Here is a 20,000-nt window from a genome sequence, read left to right as displayed (position 1 = left end):
AGAGTTAGTCACTTGTTCATCGCCCCTTGCTGAGTGGCAATTCAAACTGGAGTAATGAGAGAAAGATAACAACGGGATGTATTGTTGAAAATTAGACCATGGGAGTCTCCAGCAAGAGTGAGACTACAGGCTAATGTGGTTTAATGCCGACAGGAAATGAAGACACATTTACTAAGAACTATGTAGAGTCAAGAGCAGACGGAGTATAGACACATGTCAACAGTGGGATGTTACTCCCACAAACTCCCTCCATCATACACACACACACACACACACACACACACACACACACACACACACACCCTCTGACTGGCCCACGGTGACCCTGGGAAGACTGACCCCCTCGCCCCCCTCAGCCTCTCACAGTCACCCCCTTCCGACGACCCGCCCCCTCAGCAGTACACCATTGTTTACTTTCACTCTCTCCCGGCCCCGCTGGCCGAGGGGCGAGCGAATCGTTGCGTTATTGTCTCATCCCCCCGACCCGGGCTGACCCCATTCACAGCACTCAAAAGCACCATCTGTATGATCCAACAGTCAGGGGGCAAGAGAGAGGAGAGAGAGGAGAGAGAGGGAGAGAGGGAGAGAGTGAAGGGGAAGAAGAGAGGGAGAGAGTGAAGCGTCTGTCTGCATGTTTTGCCAGCTTGGTGTCTGTCAGGAAAGTATCTGTTTAAGTGTGGGAGAACTGTCCCTCTCTCTTTTTTCCCCCTCTGTCTTTCTGTTCTCTCATTCTGTCAGTCAATCTATTTTCGGTCCCGTTTTCATTCTCTGGTCTTGCAAAAACGTGAACGAAATAGTCCTCTCTTCTTGTTTTTCCTTTTCTAATCTTCCCATGTACATCTTCCCTCTTTCTATACTCTCTAAACCTCCCTTTTCTCTCCCTCTTTCTTCATTCTTCCATCTATCCCCTTGTGTTGTGTCCATCCATCTTTCATATTGCATTTCAGGAGCATTCCATGCTCTCCTCTCCTCTCCTATCCTATCTCCGGCTCCATGTGTGAGGAAAGCAGATTTTTCCCATGGGGCCACAGGTGAAAACTGGGACTCACTCAGCCCCTCCAAGGGACACCATCTGTCCATGTCGTCTCGTTTGCGGCAAGGGAGGCCTGTCACCCCCACCACACCGGAACCCCCTCCATCCCTTCTCTCTACCCCCTCCTTCTCCCAGCCTCGCTCGCCTCATGCCAGACCAGCATGCTGCTGTATCACCCTGGAATGTACCCCCCTCCGCTATGCTGTCGTTCCGTCACTAATTCATCCCTCTTTCATTCCCTCTCTCTCTTCTGTCTCCTCTAGCCTCCACCCACCCTCTCTCCTCTCTCTCTTCTGACTCCTCTAGCCTCCAACCACCCTCTCTCCTCTCTCTCTTCTGTCTCCTCTGCCTCCACCCACCCTCTATCTCTTCTGTCTCCTTTAGCCTCCACCCACCCTCTCTCCTCTCTCTCTTCTGTCTCCTCTGCCTCCACCCACCCTCTCCTCTCTCTCTTCTGTCTCCTCTACCTACACCCACCCTCTCTCCTCTCTCTCTTCTGTCTCCTCTCTCTCTTCTGTCTCCTCTCTCTCTTCTGTCTCCTCTCTCTCTTCTGACTCCTCTGCCTCCACCCACCCTCTCTCCTCTCTCGCCTCTGCCTCCACCCTCCCTCTCTCCTCTCTCTCTTCTGTCTCCTCTAGCCTCCACCCACCCTCTCTCCTCTCTCTCTTCTGTCTCCTCTAGCCTCCACAAACCCTCTCTCCTCTCTCTCTTCTGTCTCCTCTGCCTCCACCCACCCTCTCTCCTCTCTCTCTTCTGTCTCCTCTAGCCTCCACCCACCCTCTCTCCTCTCTCTCTTCTGTCTCCTTTAGCCTCCACCCACCCTCTCTCCTCTCTCTCTTCTGTCTCCTCTGCCTCCACCCACCCTCTCTCTCCTCTCTCCTCTAGCCTCCACCCACCCTCTCTCCTCTCTCTCTTCTGACTCCTCTAGCCTCCACCCACCCTCTCTCCTCTCTCTCTTCTGTCTCCTCTAGCCTCCACCCACCCTCTCTCCTCTCTCTCTTCTGTCTCCTCTAGCCTCCACCCACCCTCTCTCCTCTCTCTCTTCTGTCTCCTCTAGCCTCCACCCACCCTCTCTCCTCTCTCTCTCTTCTGTCTCCTCTAGCCTCCACCCACCCTCTCTCCTCTCTCTCTTCTGTCTCCTCTAGCCTCCACCCACCCTCTCTCCTCTCTCTCTCTTCTGTCTCCTTTAGCCTCCACCCACCCTCTCTCCTCTCTCTCTTCTGTCTCCTCTAGCCTCCACCCACCCTCTCTCCTCTCTCTCTCTTCTGTCTCCTCTAGCCTCCACCCACCCTCTCTAGCCTCCACCCACCCTCTCTCTCTCTTCTCTTCTGTCTCCTCTAGCCTCCACCCACCCTCTCTCCTCTCTCTCTCTTCTGTCTCCTCTAGCCTCCACCCACCCACCCTCTCCTCTCTCTCTTCTGTCTCCTCTAGCCTCCACCCACCCTCTCTCCTCTCTCTCTCTTCTGTCTCCTCTAGCCTCCACCCACCCTCTCTCCTCTCTCTCTCTCTCTTTGCTCTCTTCCCTCTCTCATCGTCTTAATCAATCATCCATATAACACCAGTGTCAAAATGATCAAATGATCATATAATTATGATAAGCCCAGTTAGGAAAGGGATATTGCTTTAATTGCTGGCTTGCCCATGACCTCTAATGATGTGAATGTGTTTATTAGATTCAAATGGATGACATAAACCACAGTTTGACATCCTTCTATAGTTACATCAGATACAGATATAACTGAATTAATTGCTGATTGCGGGATGTTGTTTAAATTAAAGGTGCAACTTTCAAGTTTGTGAACAAAGAGTTTGTGAAATCAAAGAAAATGTGTAATTGCTGTCAACCATGCAGCATTGCTTCTAGTCTAAATTATATAGACTTGTTTTGTTGTTGACCCATTGTGTACATCATATTTCTTCTTAACGTTCTCATTTGGAAAAAAATAACACCGTAATTATTTTTATGTCTCTATTTGGTTTGGTCAGGGTGTGATTTGCGTGGGCATTCTATGTTTTGTATTTCTTTGCGTTTGGCCGAGTGTGGTTCCCAATCAGAGGCAGCTGTCTATCGTTGTCTTTGATTGGGAATCATACTTAGGTAACCTTTTTTCCCACCTATGTTGTGGGATCTTGTCCTTGTATTGTTGCTGTTTAGCACTACAAGGATGTACGTTTCATTGGTTCTCTTATCATTAAAGAATATGATTAACCTACTCCATCCATCCATCCATCTTGGTCCACTTCTTCAGACGATCGTTACAGTTTAAATTGTGACAAAACAAAGTTTTGTTATTTTTCATATGAAGCGTTGCTGGGAATGGGTACAATTCTTTCGGTTTAGACAATGTAAACAAAACGTGATGTCATCGGGTCAAAACAAAACAAAAACGACCCTGGGATGGTCCGTGAGGAGGTATGTGGAGCATCTTGAGCTTAAGGTATCGGTGTCTGTCTAGCTGCTGCTCTGGGTGCTGTGGTCCTAATGGGCAGACATCCGTGGGACCGTGAGAGCACACTTTCACGTGGGAACCCGGTCGAGCCATGTAGACAGACGACGCAGGGGCAGCTAAGTGTGAAACCTCCAAACTGTCACGCAGCAGACTAGAGACACCCCCCTTCCCCCTGACACACACACACACACACACACACACACACACACACACACACACACACACACACACACACACACACACACACACACACTGCCAACCAAGACCCTGGTGTCACACAGTCACCGTCCAGGAACAACAACAAAAAAACGGAGAAGAGGTGGTCCGTCACTCACTTTATCACTGCCTGGCCCCTCAGCCACTCAGCCCCTCAGCCCCTTCTCTCTCTGGAACAAAGAAAGAGAGGGATGAAGGAAAGAAGAGGAGAGGGAGTTAGAGAGGGGAAACAGAGGGGAGCTAAAGTGTCCCCATTTTCTCGCTGGCGGGCCGGAACAAAGGGTCAAGCAGGACACTGGGTGGCGGTTTTGGCGCCCCCCCCCCCCCATGCCCCCCACCCCCCACCTCGCCTCCCCGGACCCCCTCACCCCTCTGAGGTCACTCTGCCGGTGACCCTGCCCGATTGTTTCCCGTCGCTCTGTCAGCTCTGATTGTTGCTGACTGGTTAAATGGGGTAAAATAAGGGAGGGGCGTGAGGAGGCCAAGGGAGGAAGAAGAGGGGAGACGTGGGGTGGGAAGACGCCCCTTTTCTCCCCCCGTCCCAGAGATAACTGACTATTTGACCCAAATAAACAATCATCCTCCAAATATGGAGGAGAAAGAAATTGGGGTTTCAGAGGGTTTGAGGTGCAGGGTAGTGGGGACAGAGCGCCCCCTTCCTTGGTGAGAACGACAGGGCAGGAGATTTTGGGGGTAGGGAGATGGGTGAGGTAATACAGGGGTGTCCAAGTTTCTCTACTGTGTGCAGTTGACAAATGTCTACTCTCGTCCCACTGAAGACAACTAAATACACTGTTGATTTAAGTACCTACTCCAAGAAATAGTCCAGCAAACAGTAAATCTTGGGTAGACGATATCGGAAAGTCTGTCAAATACTTTGTTTCTAACAGTCGAAGAAATAGTCAACATCTTATAGTCTATGAACAAATAGTTGTTTTCCTGTTATTGGTTAGCATTGTCCCATTATTGAACAAGAACAATCATAAACCTGTAAAAACCCAACAGAATTCCTCATAGTACGGTAAGACTCGCTAAGTCCGTCTCTTACTCTTCGCTAAAATGTCAACGTTGTCCCATTATCGAACACCAGCGATCTGTGCCCTGTAAAAACCCAACAGAATTCCTCATAGTACGGTAAGACTCGCTAAGTCCGTCTCTTACTCTTCGCTAAAATGTCAACGTTGTCCCATTATCGAACACCAGCGATCTGTGCCCTGTAAAAACCCAACAGAATTCCTCATAGTACGGTAAGACTCGCTAAGTCCGTCTCTTACTCTTCGCTAAAATGTCAACGTTGTCCCATTATCGAACACCAGCGATCTGTGCCCTGTAAAAACCCAACAGAATTCCTCATAGTACGGTAAGACTCCCGTCTCTTACTCTTCGCTAAAATGTCAACGTTGTCCCATTATCGAACACCAGCGATCTGTGCCCTGTAAAAACCCAACAGAATTCCTCATAGTACGGTAAGACTCGCTAAGTCCGTCTCTTACTCTTCGCTAAAATGTCAACGTTGTCCCATTATCGAACACCAGCGATCTGTGCCCTGTAAAAACCCAACAGAATTCCTCATAGTACGGTAAGACTCGCTAAGTCCGTCTCTTACTCTTCGCTAAAATGTCAACGTTGTCCCATTATCGAACACCAGCGATCTGTGCCCTGTAAAAACCCAACAGAATTCCACATCAGTAATTCCAAGTATTTTAATGGCAGAGGATTTCACTAACAGTGAATAAACCTCCATGATCAACCTTGTAGGCCTATAAAGATGTGTTTAGCTAAAGGCCTGACACAACTTTTCCTGATCAGGTATGCAGAGGCATACACAATCCCCACCAGTCCTTCACATCAAACACCTGAATACCTCCGGCCCCAAGTGGAGGTGGCTCTAATTGAACAAATGGCTCGCTTAATTGATCATTGATTGGGAATCAATAGGGAACATGTGTCTCTGGTCTTTGCAAGTAGGTGATTGAGAGGGAGCAATAAAATCAACCCCATAGTTTGACAGGTGCCAATGTCCTCGATGCCCCACAGTAAGAGAGAGAAAGAGAGGGAGGGATGAGAGGGGGGGGGGGCAGTAGCGGTGTGTGGGTGGAATAACCAGGGAATCCAATCCGGGAAAAAAGCCATGTTACAACCTGTGTTGTGATAATTGCGTTGTTTGCACTATAACCTGCTAGTTCATATGCCTTGACACCGTGACAGTGTATATAGGCCGTAAGCCTAAGGCAGAGACAGCAAGAAGAAAGAGTGGCAGAATAAATTCAACCACACGTTTGTTTTCCGTTAGAAAACCAGAGAGCAACGTTTGTCCAGTGAAGTCCACAAAGACTATTGCAACGTAACAAACAGTTACATGACCCACGGCGTGGTCAAGCAAGTTAACACTTCCGACATTTACGGATCACTGAACAACTATTGATTTAGAACCATGGAGAGTTACCGCAAGTCGCGAAGAAAACAGGAGCCGCCTCCACTACTCCAGCACCATTTCAACTTCAACATTGTCTAATCATTTATTCTTAGTCTAATACAGTGACAAATATAAGACGGCAAAAACGATTTAGTCCAATCAACGTAAGCTAAATATGATGTGGCTGTCCTTGGTATTGATTTCTGTGTGTGTGTGTGTGAGAGAGTGTGTGTGTGAGAGAGAGAGAGAGAGAGAGAGTAGAAGAAACATGTTGACTCTCCAATGCCATCCCCCTCCTTCATGTTGTCTGAATGGTCTATGACTGTCATACAGTACACTCTTTTAGATGTTGTTGTCCTAGGTTACCTGACTAAAATACTCACCTAACTTCCTTTCAGTGGGAAAGGGGGATACCTGGTCAGTTGTACAACTGAATGCATTCAACTGAAATGTGTCTTTTAACCCAACCTCTCTGAATCTGTGTAGTACAGGGGTCTGCCTTAATCAACATCCACAGCACCTGGGGAACAGTGGGTTAATTGTCTTGCTCAAGGGCAGAATGACAGATTTCTACCATGTCAGCTTGGGATTTGATCCAGCAACCTTTCCATTACTGGCCCAACACTCTAATCACCAGGCTACCTGCCACCCACCTGGCCTTGCAATGATACACCAGGCCAGCTAGTTAATAGCATACTTCATCTAGCTACATATTCACCTTTCATCCTCTGAGGGCAGGGGGCATAATGTATGAATTAATGGTAGGATCAGAACCGCCGTTAAAGTCATTGGCCAGTGTGGATAATTAAGTAAAACCCACAAATACAAATCCCTACCTTTATCAATGGAGAATTTAGGAAAGGGACGATTTTAGCCATTGAAGGACAATAACACAACGTGATAAAATAATTCATGCTTTTTTCTATCAATAATGATGTTTGGTTTGTGATGTGATGGGTCTGAAGCCAAATCCAACCCGTCTTCCCTTTTGGTGCGCCAGGACAGTTCACAGCTGAGCTCACTCAATTTAGCTCAACACTGATTGGTTATTATTTTATACTTTTTTTAATCAAGGGAGGCCAAATGCTCGCTGGCTTCCCATGTATTCAATGCTACAGGTGGCAACAATGTCATACACACACTGAGACAGAGGGGCGCTGTTTTTGTCACTTGGATGCTTTCTCCGGTGAGATGCTACATTCAGCCTCTTGGAATTTAAGGACATTCCTGAAACACAGAGAGACAAAAGATACATTATTTTGTATATTTTTTTATTGGTGCATTTTTGGGGGGGGGAGCTTGGCTTCCCTTTGCAACCATGAATACACGGCACTGAAGGAGGGAGGCCAGAAGAAGAAGGAGAAGGAGAAGGAGAAAGCAAGAAATAAGGAGATTTACAACTAAGAAAGATCATTAACTTTCCTTCTCTCTACCCATCAGTCCATCTGTATCATTTAAAGGCCAAGGCACAAGCGTCAAACTGGCGTTGGTACGTCGGTGGGTGAGTTGTTGGGTGGATGGGTGAGTGGGTACGTGGGTGAGTGTGTGGGTGGGTGTCATTGCAACCCTCCATCTCTCCAACAGAATAGGGGGCATCAATGGCTTCCTTTGATCTCATGCTCAGGGATTCTTCTTGAAAGGGCTGTGGAGAAAGACAGAGGAGAGGAGAGAAAGAGAGAGAGAGAACGAGAGAGAGAGAACGAGAGAGAGAGAGATAGAGAGGGGGGACACACTCCACCTCAGCATCAGACAATAAGCCTCAGCCCCAGCCTCAGGTGCCTCTCCCCCCCTCCTCCTCTCCTCCTCCTCTCCTCACCACATACAAGCCACCCCATTAAATATGGAACACTAAGACAAAAGAGGGGGAGAGGAGTGTGAGCGTGAGGGGACGAGGGAGACAGCACTCAATGCCTTTGAAGAGAGCAGGAGATGAGGAGTGCAGTGTCGCACACACACACACACACACACGTGCACGTGCACACAATGCAGATAGAGGAGCAGGATGTGGTGACAAACAAACATATTTGCATCTTCCGGCTCTGAGGCGGGCTTAAGGTAGATTTGTCCTGGTCTGAAAAGGAAATGGATAAACCACAAAGCAGGCATGGGAAGAGCAATTACACCTGAAAGCCCCTGTCAGTAGACAGAAAAGGCTAATAAACATGTGTATTGAATGTTGAATGCTTTGTATTGCACATAAAGCTTGTTTTGAGCGGTTGGGACCAACTCAGTACTTATATCCCTGGCAACCGATCATCACTACTGAAAGGGATAAGAGGTGTATTCAACAGGGTGGTGGTGTACACTCTTCTCCCCATACATGGCTATGTGGAGACTCCGGCTGGGATTCAATCAGTTGCAGATAGTGAGTTTCTGACTTGTGCTTTCGTGTTACGGGTCGACGCCCGATTGGGAATGGATCGTTTGTTGTATCGCCGCTAGATGACCACGTCTCAGTCAGGTGCGCCATCAGAACTGAATGGGTTCCACGACGTCGTCAAACAGTTTCTACACCGTGCAGCAGTTCTACAGGTCACAGGGGAATGAAGTCATAGGTCAACCTACCACCCAGCCCGGTTTGAGATAGACACTTCAAGTGAAAGACCCGAAATCTTCAGTTGTAAAAAAAACAAAAAACAATCAGCGTTCACACTACTCCCCCCGACCTTTAGCCAGTCAACAGACTTGGTCCAATTGGAAAATATCGATGTTATCCACCGCCCGCCATTTATAACGTCTGGCAGACGTCGTGTGAAAGGTCTAAGCACCAGCACGGCTGCGTTGATGTTTGTTTACATTAAAGGTGGGACAAAGGGTTTTATTTCATTCACCCAGCGCTGTTTCGCGGAGAGATTTCAGGGGCTGTGATGATGGGTTCAAAAAGGAAAATCTTTCCCACTGGGCACAGACGTCAGTTCAACGTTTAGTTTTGATTTACATTGGGTCGAGTTGTCAACTAACGTGAATTTCAACGGGAAACTAAACAAAAACTTTCACCATGTCATTGGATTGAGGTTCAAAGTTGGGTGAGAAAATACTAACTTGCCTTACGCTGATTACTTTGAGCAAATCCAATCGGGTTTCCACGTTAATTCAACGTCATCACATTGATTTTTGTTGTTGCTGAAATGACATGGAAATAACGTTGATTCAACCAGTTTTTGCCCTGAGGGTTCGTTCTTTCTCTTTGTCTTTCTTCTTTCTTTCTCTTTTTCTCTCCTCCTCATCTCTTGCTTTCTATGTTCATCCCTCCCCTCTCTCTGCTTCTTTTCTCTCTCTCTTTTCATCCCTTTCTCCACCCCTCCTCCATCTCTCACCCCCAAAGCCTTAGCTCTGACAAGCCGGCCATCCTCTAAATCAATGGCTTCCCTCTCTCTTCCCTCTAGAAATGCAATATGCAAATGCAGTCAATGCTAAGTTGGGTTGTCGGTCCCCTGCACCCTTCAACACCCCTCCACAGCCGTCGTCCATCTACCCAGATCACCCATTCTATCTCCATCTGGGAGCGATCCATCTCGATCGGTGGGGGCCAAAGCTCCATTACCCCCAGATGAGCTGTGAAATGGCCATTATGTGTGTGCAGGCATGTGGGGAATCGGCCTCTGCCTCGGCTCTGGCCTTTCACAGCCCAACAATGGCCCCTAGGCCTGAATGCTCTCCTAATCGCAAACGCATAAGAATATCATTGACCCGCCGCCGAGGAAAACGGACAATAAAGACGCACTCACATCTGGAGAGAGGAGACATTGCTGTTGGATTCATTCAAACTGACTAGTCACAGAGGAGTCCAATGATGGTAAATACACTAAGACAAATCCTTGAATGCTGAAACTGAAACGCTAAAAGCCTTAACGAAAAAGCACAAACTAAAAGCTGAAAGCAGTAACTCAAACACGTAAACAGGACACAATATCCTGCGTTAATCGTCCTTCTCCTCATCTCTCTAGACAATCCCTCACATTTCCCGAAGTCATTGCACCCAGTCAACGTCAGCCGCCTCCAGTCATCCAACAGTGTCATCCCACCGCCCCATGTGCCTGAAACATCTCCCTGGTGACCACGTTGACATCGTCAACATCACCGAGCCACTGCGTTGTCATGGAGGTTTGGGTCACGTGACACGAACAACATGGAGGAGGGAGGCTGGAGATGAAGATGACTAGGGGCGGCAGTGTGTGTGTGTGTGTGTGTGTGTGTGTGTGTGTGTGTGTGTGTGTGTGTGTGTGTGTGTGTGTGTGTGTGTGTGTGTGTGTGTGTGTGTGTGTGTGACTGTCTTCCCATTGGAGAGGCTCTCATTTGTACTAAAACAACGTGGGCTTAATGTCGGAGACCAAGGCCCTCGTCGTCACACGTAAAGCGCTTTGCATTTATTACAGCACCCGTTCATTCTATTAATATGGTATTCAGAGAATGAGTACGTACATAGAGTATGTGTAGGTGGGCGGTCTGTCTGTGTGTAAGGGTGTGTGTGTTTGTCAGTGTGTGTGTGTGTTTGTGTGTGCACGCGTGAGCCATCCTTCAGTGTTGATGTGTTCGACTTTCTATTTCTATCTGTCTTGGTCAATGGGAGAAAGAATATCTCTGGTGTCGTTGGAAACAGATGAAAGGAGAAGTGGATTGGCTTGAAAGTTCCAGACTATTGTAGTCTTATCCTATCTACTACACGTGGCAGAAGGAACGCGGCTGGGCTTCTATATCTACAAAAAGACATGAATAGGCCAAGAGATTGCAAAGCTGTCGTCAAGGCAAAGGGTGGCTACTTTGAAGAATCCAAAAATCTAAAATATTTTGATTTGTTTAACACTTTTTTGGTTACTACATGATTCAATATGTGTTACTTCATAGTTTTGATGTCTTCACTACTATTCTACCATGTAGAAAATAGTCTAAATAAAAAAATAAAAAACCTGGAATGAGTAGGTGTGTCCAAACTTTTGACTGGTATTGTACATGGCAAACTTGAATCTGTGTCAGTGTTGTACGTTGCCAGATCTGCATGTGTTGGTCCGCGTCTGATGTGTCTCTTAGCTGCGAATAGATAAACAGTGGAGACAAACAAACACTGCATCAGTTTAATGACCCGTCCCAGTAGAGTCCCTCTACATTCAATTAGCAGAGAGATAATTAATCGGTCTGGCTGCCTCTCCTCTCTCACGAGCTGGCAAAAAAGAGGGAGGGAAGCCAGGCGGGCATTCAATGGGAGGAACTGTGTGTGTGTGTGTGTGTGTGTGTGTGTGTGTGCATGTGCACATACACAGGAGTATAAGCACGCACAGGCCGGACACACACACAAGCACACACATACATCCGCAGGGCACACACATATGCAGGACACACACTGTGCTACAGAGGGTTAAGCCCCTGGTGGTCATGAGCTGTCAGTACTATAGACACACTGGGGGACCTGGTACCAGGCTTTCCTTAATCAATCATATACATGATTGATTAGACTGGGAGAGAGACATTTAGAGAAAACACCAGAGTTGTTTTAGACTGACGTGGCCATTTCTTTCTCTGAAGGAATGGTGGAAATGTAGAAAGCAGAGCTGTGGATGTACGGTACACCGTCTCTTTTAAACGTGTCGGTTTAAAACATGGAACACAAAACAGAAGTTGTGACCTGTAGACGGAGACCCTCTCTCTGATGCTCCTCAGTTATATTCTCATCATCTTTTTTTTCTTCTCCTCACAATGCCTTTCCTTCCTCCCCGTCTCTTCTTCTTCTTCTCTCTCGATTTCTCCTCTCCCCTTATCTTCCGATCTCTTATTCTATCTTACCACCTCTCCTCTCCCTTTCTCTCCCCACCCCTCCCCTTCTCTACTCATCTCTTATTCTATCTTACCACCTCTCCTCTCCCTTTCTCTCCCCATATGTCCTCTGCCCTTCCATTCCCCTCTCTTCCCTCCTTCTCTCTTGGCTCGTTATGCAGATTCCCAGGTATCCCTCCTCCTCTCCACTCCTCCCCCCTTCTCCGTCGGCGTCTCCCCGGGGAGGGCATGGCAGGGAGGATGGAAATTAAATCAGCCATGTTGCACGTGGCAACGCGCATCTGCATCTGTAATTATACCCAGAAACTCTCTCCTCCTCCTGTACTCTCCTCTCCTCTCCTCCATCCATTTTCACTCTTTCCCTCCCTCCCTCCCTCCTTCCCTCTCTCTCTCATCTTCTCTCTCAAAGGCTTTTTAAGAGATGCTTGGTGGGCCAATTAAGGTGAGTGTCTGTGCATGTGTGTGTGTATTTGTGTGTGCATGGGTGTTTGTGTGTGCACGTGTGTGTGTGTGTGTGCGGACAAGTGTTTGCATGCGTGTGGAAGAGCTTGTGACTATGTTTATGCACGCATGAGACACCTTGCTTGGCCGTGCTGGTGTCCACAGTGTCTGTGTGTGCATATGTGCATGTGTATGTGAGGTTGCGTGTGTGCATACAGTATGTGTGCATATGTGTGTGTGTGTGTTTCTACATGTGTGTGTGTTTCTATGTGTGTGTGTGTGTGTGTGTGTGTGTGTCTGTGTGTGTGTGTGCGACAGCATCTGCAGGTGTCTAAAGTGGCATCTCTTTGTGTCTGGGTAGGGGCATATTCATGTGTTTGTAAGTGGCCCCTTAGGTCGTACGTGGCTGAGCTCTCCACCTTGAACGGGGAGGAAACTCTGTGGGGCATGAGCTGGCTACCAGACCTAAAAAGCTTCCTATGTCCTTATCACGCACTACAGGAAATATGCACTACAGTGCCAAATCAATGTTTCTACACTTTAGATAACAGATACATTGGATTAGTGAGGTTTCTATTCATTTAATTAACAAATAAATGTTTGATCAGCAGCTTTATTCTACCAGGTAGAGTACATTACACACATTTAGCAGACACACCTATGCAGAGCAACTTACAATCGCGTTGATCAAGAGATACGATGAACCTGCCTTACATCTGCTTTAAAAGATGTGTGATGGTTCATACACACCCGGCCCAAGAAGCAGGTGCCCAGGGTAGAGAGAGGGGGATGGGGATCAAGCAGGTCCCCCTGAGTGTGGTGGGGTGAGTAGGAGAGGGGGCAGAGGGGATAGGAGGAAAAAGTAGGGGGAACACCCTGCGCCTCTGTGAAGTGGAGTGGAGGGGTGCTCTGCATTGGAGCCAATTAGTAGCAGGTCAGGACACAGGGGCTAAGTACACAAACCAACAATCCCAACACACGCACGCGCACACACACACACACACACACACACACACACACACACACACACACACACACACACACACACATCATTAGCCCCTAAACCATTCTAGGGGACACAGGGTAAATCTTGCTCACAGGCTGTCTTGCTCACAGGGTAAATCTTGCTCACAGGGTAAATCTTGCTCACAGGGTAAATCTTGCTCACAGGGTAAATCTTGCTCACAGGGTAAATCTTGCTCACAGGGTAAGTCTTGCTCACAGGGTAAATCTTGCTCACAGGGTAAGTCTTGCTCACAGGGTAAATCTTGCTCACAGGGTAAATCTTGCTCACAGGGTAAATCTTGCTCACAGGGTAAATCTTGCTCACAGGGTAAGTCTTGCTCACAGGGTAAATCTTGCTCACAGGGTAAATCTTGCTCACAGGGTAAGTCTTGCTCACAGGGTAAATCTTGCTCACAGGGTAAATCTTGCTCACAGGGTAAGTCTTGCTCACAGGGTAAGTCTTGCTCACAGGGTAAGTCTTGCTCACAGGGTAAGTCTTGCTCACAGGGTAAATCTTGCTCACAGGGTAAGTCTTGCTCACAGGCTGTCTTGCTCACAGGGTAAGTCTTGCTCACAGGGTAAATCTTGCTCACAGGGTAAATCTTGCTCACAGGGTAAGTCTTGCTCACAGGGTAAATCTTGCTCACAGGGTAAATCTTGCTCACAGGGTAAGTCTTGCTCACAGGGTAAGTCTTGCTCACAGGGTAAATCTTGCTCACAGGGTAAGTCTTGCTCACAGGCTGTCTTGCTCACAGGGTAAGTCTTGCTCACAGGGTAAATCTTGTTCACAGGGTAAATCTTGCTCACAGGGTAAGTCTTGCTCACAGGGTAAATCTTGCTCACAGGGTAAATCTTGCTCACAGGCTGTCTTGCTCACAGGCTGTCTTGCTCACAGGGTAAGTCTTACTCCCAGGGTAAGTGTTACTCACAGGGTAAGTCTTGCTCACAGGCTGTCTTGCTCACAGGGTAAGTCTTGCTCACAGGGTAAATCTTGCTCACAGGCTGTCTTGCTCACAGGCTGTCTTGCTCACAGGGTAAGTCTTGCTCATATGGTAAATCTTGCTCACAGGGTAAATCTTGCTCACAGGCTGTCTTGCTCACAGGGTAAATCTTGCTCACAGGGTAAATCTTGCTCACAGGGTAAGTCTTGCTCACAGGGTAAATCTTGCTCACAGGGTAAGTCTTGCTCACAGGGTAAATCTTGCTCACAGGGTAAATCTTGCTCACAGGGTAAATCTTGCTCACAGGGTAAATCTTGCTCACAGGGTAAGTCTTGCTCACAGGGTAAATCTTGCTCACAGGGTAAATCTTGCTCACAGGGTAAGTCTTGCTCACAGGGTAAATCTTGCTCACAGGGTAAGTCTTGCTCACAGGGTAAATCTTGCTCACAGGGTAAGTCTTGCTCACAGGGTAAGTCTTGCTCACAGGGTAAATCTTGCTCACAGGGTAAGTCTTGCTCACAGGCTGTCTTGCTCACAGGGTAAGTCTTGCTCACAGGGTAAATCTTGCTCACAGGGTAAATCTTGCTCACAGGGTAAGTCTTGCTCACAGGGTAAATCTTGCTCACAGGGTAAATCTTGCTCACAGGGTAAGTCTTGCTCACAGGGTAAGTCTTGCTCACAGGGTAAATCTTGCTCACAGGGTAAGTCTTGCTCACAGGCTGTCTTGCTCACAGGGTAAGTCTTGCTCACAGGGTAAATCTTGCTCACAGGGTAAATCTTGCTCACAGGGTAAGTCTTGCTCACAGGCTGTCTTGCTCACAGGGTAAGTCTTGCTCACAGGGTAAATCTTGCTCACAGGGTAAATCTTGCTCACAGGGTAAGTCTTGCTCACAGGGTAAATCTTGCTCACAGGGTAAATCTTGCTCACAGGCTGTCTTGCTCACAGGCTGTCTTGCTCACAGGGTAAGTCTTGCTCACATGGTAAATCTTGCTCACAGGGTAAATCTTGCTCACAGGCTGTCTTGCTCACAGGCTGTCTTGCTCACAGGCTGTCTTGCTCACAGGCTGTCTTGCTCACAGGCTGTCTTGCTCACAGGCTGTCTTGCTCACAGGGTAAGTCTTACTCCCAGGGTAAGTGTTACTCACAGGGTAAGTCTTGCTCACAGGCTGTCTTGCTCACATGGTAAATCTTGCTCACAGGGTAAGTCTTGCTCACAGGGTAAGTCTTGCTCACAGGGTAAATCTTGCTCACAGGGTAAATCTTGCTCACAGGGTAAGTCTTACTCACAGGGTAAATCTTGCTCACAGGCTGTCTTGCTCACAGGCTGTCTTGCTCACAGGGTAAGTCTTGCTCATATGGTAAATCTTGCTCACAGGGTAAATCTTGCTCACAGGCTGTCTTGCTCACAGGGTAAATCTTGCTCACAGGGTAAATCTTGCTCACAGGGTAAGTCTTGCTCACAGGGTAAATCTTGCTCACAGGGTAAGTCTTGCTCACAGGGTAAATCTTGCTCACAGGGTAAATCTTGCTCACAGGGTAAATCTTGCTCACAGGGTAAATCTTGCTCACAGGGTAAGTCTTGCTCACAGGGTAAATCTTGCTCACAGGGTAAGTCTTGCTCACAGGGTAAGTCTTGCTCACAGGGTAAATCTTGCTCACAGGGTAAGTCTTGCTCACAGGGTAAATCTTGCTCACAGGGTAAGTCTTGCTCACAGGGTAAGTCTTGCTCACAGGGTAAATCTTGCTCACAGGGTAAGTCTTGCTCACAGGCTGTCTTGCTCACAGGGTAAGTCTTGCTCACAGGGTAAATCTTGCTCACAGGGTAAATCTTGCTCACAGGGTAAGTCTTGCTCACAGGGTAAATCTTGCTCACAGGGTAAATCTTGCTCACAGGGTAAGTCTTGCTCACAGGGTAAGTCTTGCTCACAGGGTAAATCTTGCTCACAGGGTAAGTCTTGCTCATCTTGCTCACAGGGTAAGTCTTGCTCACAGGGTAAATCTTGCTCACAGGGTAAATCTTGCTCACAGGGTAAGTCTTGCTCACAGGGTAAATCTTGCTCACAGGGTAAATCTTGCTCACAGGCTGTCTTGCTCAAGGCTGTCTTGCTCACAGGGTAAGTCTTGCTCACATGGTAAATCTTGCTCACAGGGTAAATCTTGCTCACAGGCTGTCTTGCTCAAATGTCTTGCTCACAGGCTGTCTTGCTCAAGGCTGTCTTGCTCACAGGCTGTCTTGCTCACAGGGTAAGTCTTACTCCCAGGGTAAGTGCTCACAGGGTAAGTCTTGCTCACAGGCTGTCTTGCTCACATGGTAAATCTTGCTCACAGGGTAAGTCTTGCTCACAGGGTAAGTCTTGCTCACAGGGTAAATCTTGCTCACAGGGTAAATCTTGCTCACAGGGTAAGTCTTACTCACAGGGTAAATCTTGCTCACAGGGTAAATCTTGCTCACAGGGTAAGTGTTACACACAGGGTAAGTGTTACACACAGGGTAAGTCTTGCTCACAGGGTAAGTCTTACTCACAGGGTAAGTGTTGCTCACAGGGTAAGTCTTGCTCACAGGGTAAGTCTTGCTCACAGGGTAAGTCTTGCTCACAGGGTAAGTCTTGCTCACAGGGTAAGTCTTGCTCACAGGGTAAGTCTTGCTCACAGGGTAAGTCTTACTCACATGGTAAGTCTTGCTCACAGCTTACAATAATCAGGAAAAGGACATTTACTTAAGATTTTGTTTGCATCATTGCCCCTGTATGGACTTTTAATATCACTCAAAACTCTTTAGTTTTCAGGAACAAGAACCACAGAGAGAGTGAAAGAATCAGTAAAAGAACAGAGAGAGTGAAAGAATCAGTAAAAGAACAGAGAGAGTGAAAGAATCAGTAAAAGAACAGAGAGAGTGAAAGAATCAGTAAAAGAACAGAGAGAGTGAAAGAATCAGTAAAAGAACAGAGAGAGTGAAAGAATCAGTAAAAGAAGAGAGAGAGTGAAAGAATCAGTAAAAGAAGAGTGAAAGAATCAGTAAAAGAAGAGTGAAAGAATCAGTAAAAGAACAGAGAGAGTGAAAGAATCAGTAAAAGAACAGAGAGAGTGAAAGAATCAGTAAAAGAACAGAGACAGTGAAAGAATCAGTAAAAGAAGAGTGAAAGAATCAGTAAAAGAAGAGTGAAAGAATCAGTAAAAGAACAGAGACAGTGAAAGAATCAGTAAAAGAAGAGTGAAAGAATCAGTAAAAGAACAGAGAGAGTGAAAGAATCAGTAAAAGAACAGAGAGAGTGAAAGAATCAGTAAAAGAACAGAGACAGTGAAAGAATCAGTAAAAGAAGAGTGAAAGAATCAGTAAAAGAAGAGTGAAAGAATCAGTAAAAGAACAGAGACAGTGAAAGAATCAGTAAAAGAAGAGTGAAAGAATCAGTAAAAGAACAGAGAGAGAGTGAAAGAATCAGTAAAAGAACAGAGAGAGTGAAAGAATCAGTAAAAGAACAGAGAGAGTGAAAGAATCAGTAAAAGAAGAGTGAAAGAATCAGTAAAAGAACAGAGAGTGAAAGAATCAGTAAAAGAAGAGTGAAAGAATCAGTAAAAGAACAGAGACAGTGAAAGAATCAGTAAAAGAAGAGTGAAAGAATCAGTAAAAGAACAGAGACAGTGAAAGAATCAGTAAAAGAAGAGTGAAAGAATCAGTAAAAGAACAGAGAGAGTGAAAGAATCAGTAAAAGAACAGAGAGAGTGAAAGAATCAGTAAAAGAAGAGTGAAAGAATCAGTAAAAGAACAGAGAGAGTGAAAGAATCAGTAAAAGAACAGAGAGTGAAAGAATCAGTAAAAGAAGAGTGAAAGAATCAGTAAAAGAAGAGTGAAAGAATCAGTAAAAGAACAGAGAGAGTGAAAGAATCAGTAAAAGAAGAGTGAAAGAATCAGTAAAAGAACAGAGAGAGTGAAAGAATCAGTAAAAGAACAGAGAGAGTGAAAGAATCAGTAAAAGAACAGAGAGAGTGAAAGAATCAGTAAAAGAACAGAGAGAGTGAAAGAATCAGTAAAAGAACAGAGAGAGTGAAAGAATCAGTAAAAGAACAGAGAGAGTGAAAGAATCAGTAAAAGAACAGAGAGAGTGAAAGAATCAGTAAAAGAACAGAGAGAGTGAAAGAATCAGTAAAAGAACAGAGAGAGTGAAAGAATCAGTAAAAGAACAGAGAGAGTGAAAGAATCAGTAAAAGAAGAGTGAAAGAATCAGTAAAAGAAGAGTGAAAGAATCAGTAAAAGAAGAGTGAAAGAATCAGTAAAAGAACAGAGAGAGTGAAAGAATCAGTAAAAGAACAGAGAGAGTGAAAGAATCAGTAAAAGAAGAGTGAAAGAATCAGTAAAAGAACAGAGAGTGAAAGAATCAGTAAAAGAAGAGTGAAAGAATCAGTAAAAGAACAGAGACAGTGAAAGAATCAGTAAAAGAAGAGTGAAAGAATCAGTAAAAGAACAGAGAGAGTGAAAGAATCAGTAAAAGAACAGAGAGAGTGAAAGAATCAGTAAAAGAAGAGTGAAAGAATCAGTAAAAGAACAGAGACAGTGAAAGAATCAGTAAAAGAAGAGTGAAAGAATCAGTAAAAGAACAGAGACAGTGAAAGAATCAGTAAAAGAAGAGTGAAAGAATCAGTAAAAGAACAGAGAGAGTGAAAGAATCAGTAAAAGAACAGAGAGAGTGAAAGAATCAGTAAAAGAAGAGTGAAAGAATCAGTAAAAGAACAGAGAGAGTGAAAGAATCAGTAAAAGAACAGAGAGTGAAAGAATCAGTAAAAGAACAGAGAGTGAAAGAATCAGTAAAAGAAGAGTGAAAGAATCAGTAAAAGAAGAGTGAAAGTGAAAGAATCAGTAAAAGAAGAGTGAAAGAATCAGTAAAAGAACAGAGAGAGTGAAAGAATCAGTAAAAGAACAGAGAGAGTGAAAGAATCAGTAAAAGAAGAGTGAAAGAATCAGTAAAAGAACAGAGAGAGTGAAAGAATCAGTAAAAGAAGAGTGAAAGAATCAGTAAAAGAAGAGTGAAAGAATCAGTAAAAGAACAGAGAGAGTGAAAGAATCAGTAAAAGAAGAGTGAAAGAATCAGTAAAAGAACAGAGAGAGTGAAAGAATCAGTAAAAGAACAGAGAGAGTGAAAGAATCAGTAAAAGAACAGAGAGAGTGAAAGAATCAGTAAAAGAACAGAGAGAGTGAAAGAATCAGTAAAAGAACAGAGAGAGTGAAAGAATCAGTAAAAGAACAGAGAGAGTGAAAGAATCAGTAAAAGAACAGAGAGAGTGAAAGAATCAGTAAAAGAACAGAGAGAGTGAAAGAATCAGTAAAAGAAAGAAGAGTGAAAGAATCAGTAAAAGAACAGAGAGAGTGAAAGAATCAGTAAAAGAACAGAGAGAGTGAAAGAATCAGTAAAAGAACAGAGAGAGTGAAAGAATCAGTAAAAGAACAGAGAGAGTGAAAGAATCAGTAAAAGAACAGAGAGAGTGAAAGAATCAGTAAAAGAAGAGTGAAAGAATCAGTAAAAGAAGAGTGAAAGAATCAGTAAAAGAACAGAGAGAGTGAAAGAATCAGTAAAAGAAGAGTGAAAGAATCAGTAAAAGAACAGAGAGTGAAAGAATCAGTAAAAGAAGAGTGAAAGAATCAGTAAAAGAACAGAGACAGTGAAAGAATCAGTAAAAGAAGAGTGAAAGAATCAGTAAAAGAACAGAGACAGTGAAAGAATCAGTAAAAGAAGAG

This window comes from Oncorhynchus tshawytscha, linkage group LG03, assembly GCF_018296145.1.
Source record: "Oncorhynchus tshawytscha isolate Ot180627B linkage group LG03, Otsh_v2.0, whole genome shotgun sequence".
Taxonomy (NCBI): Eukaryota; Metazoa; Chordata; class Actinopteri; order Salmoniformes; family Salmonidae; genus Oncorhynchus; species Oncorhynchus tshawytscha.
This window is presented reverse-complemented; position numbering follows the sequence as displayed.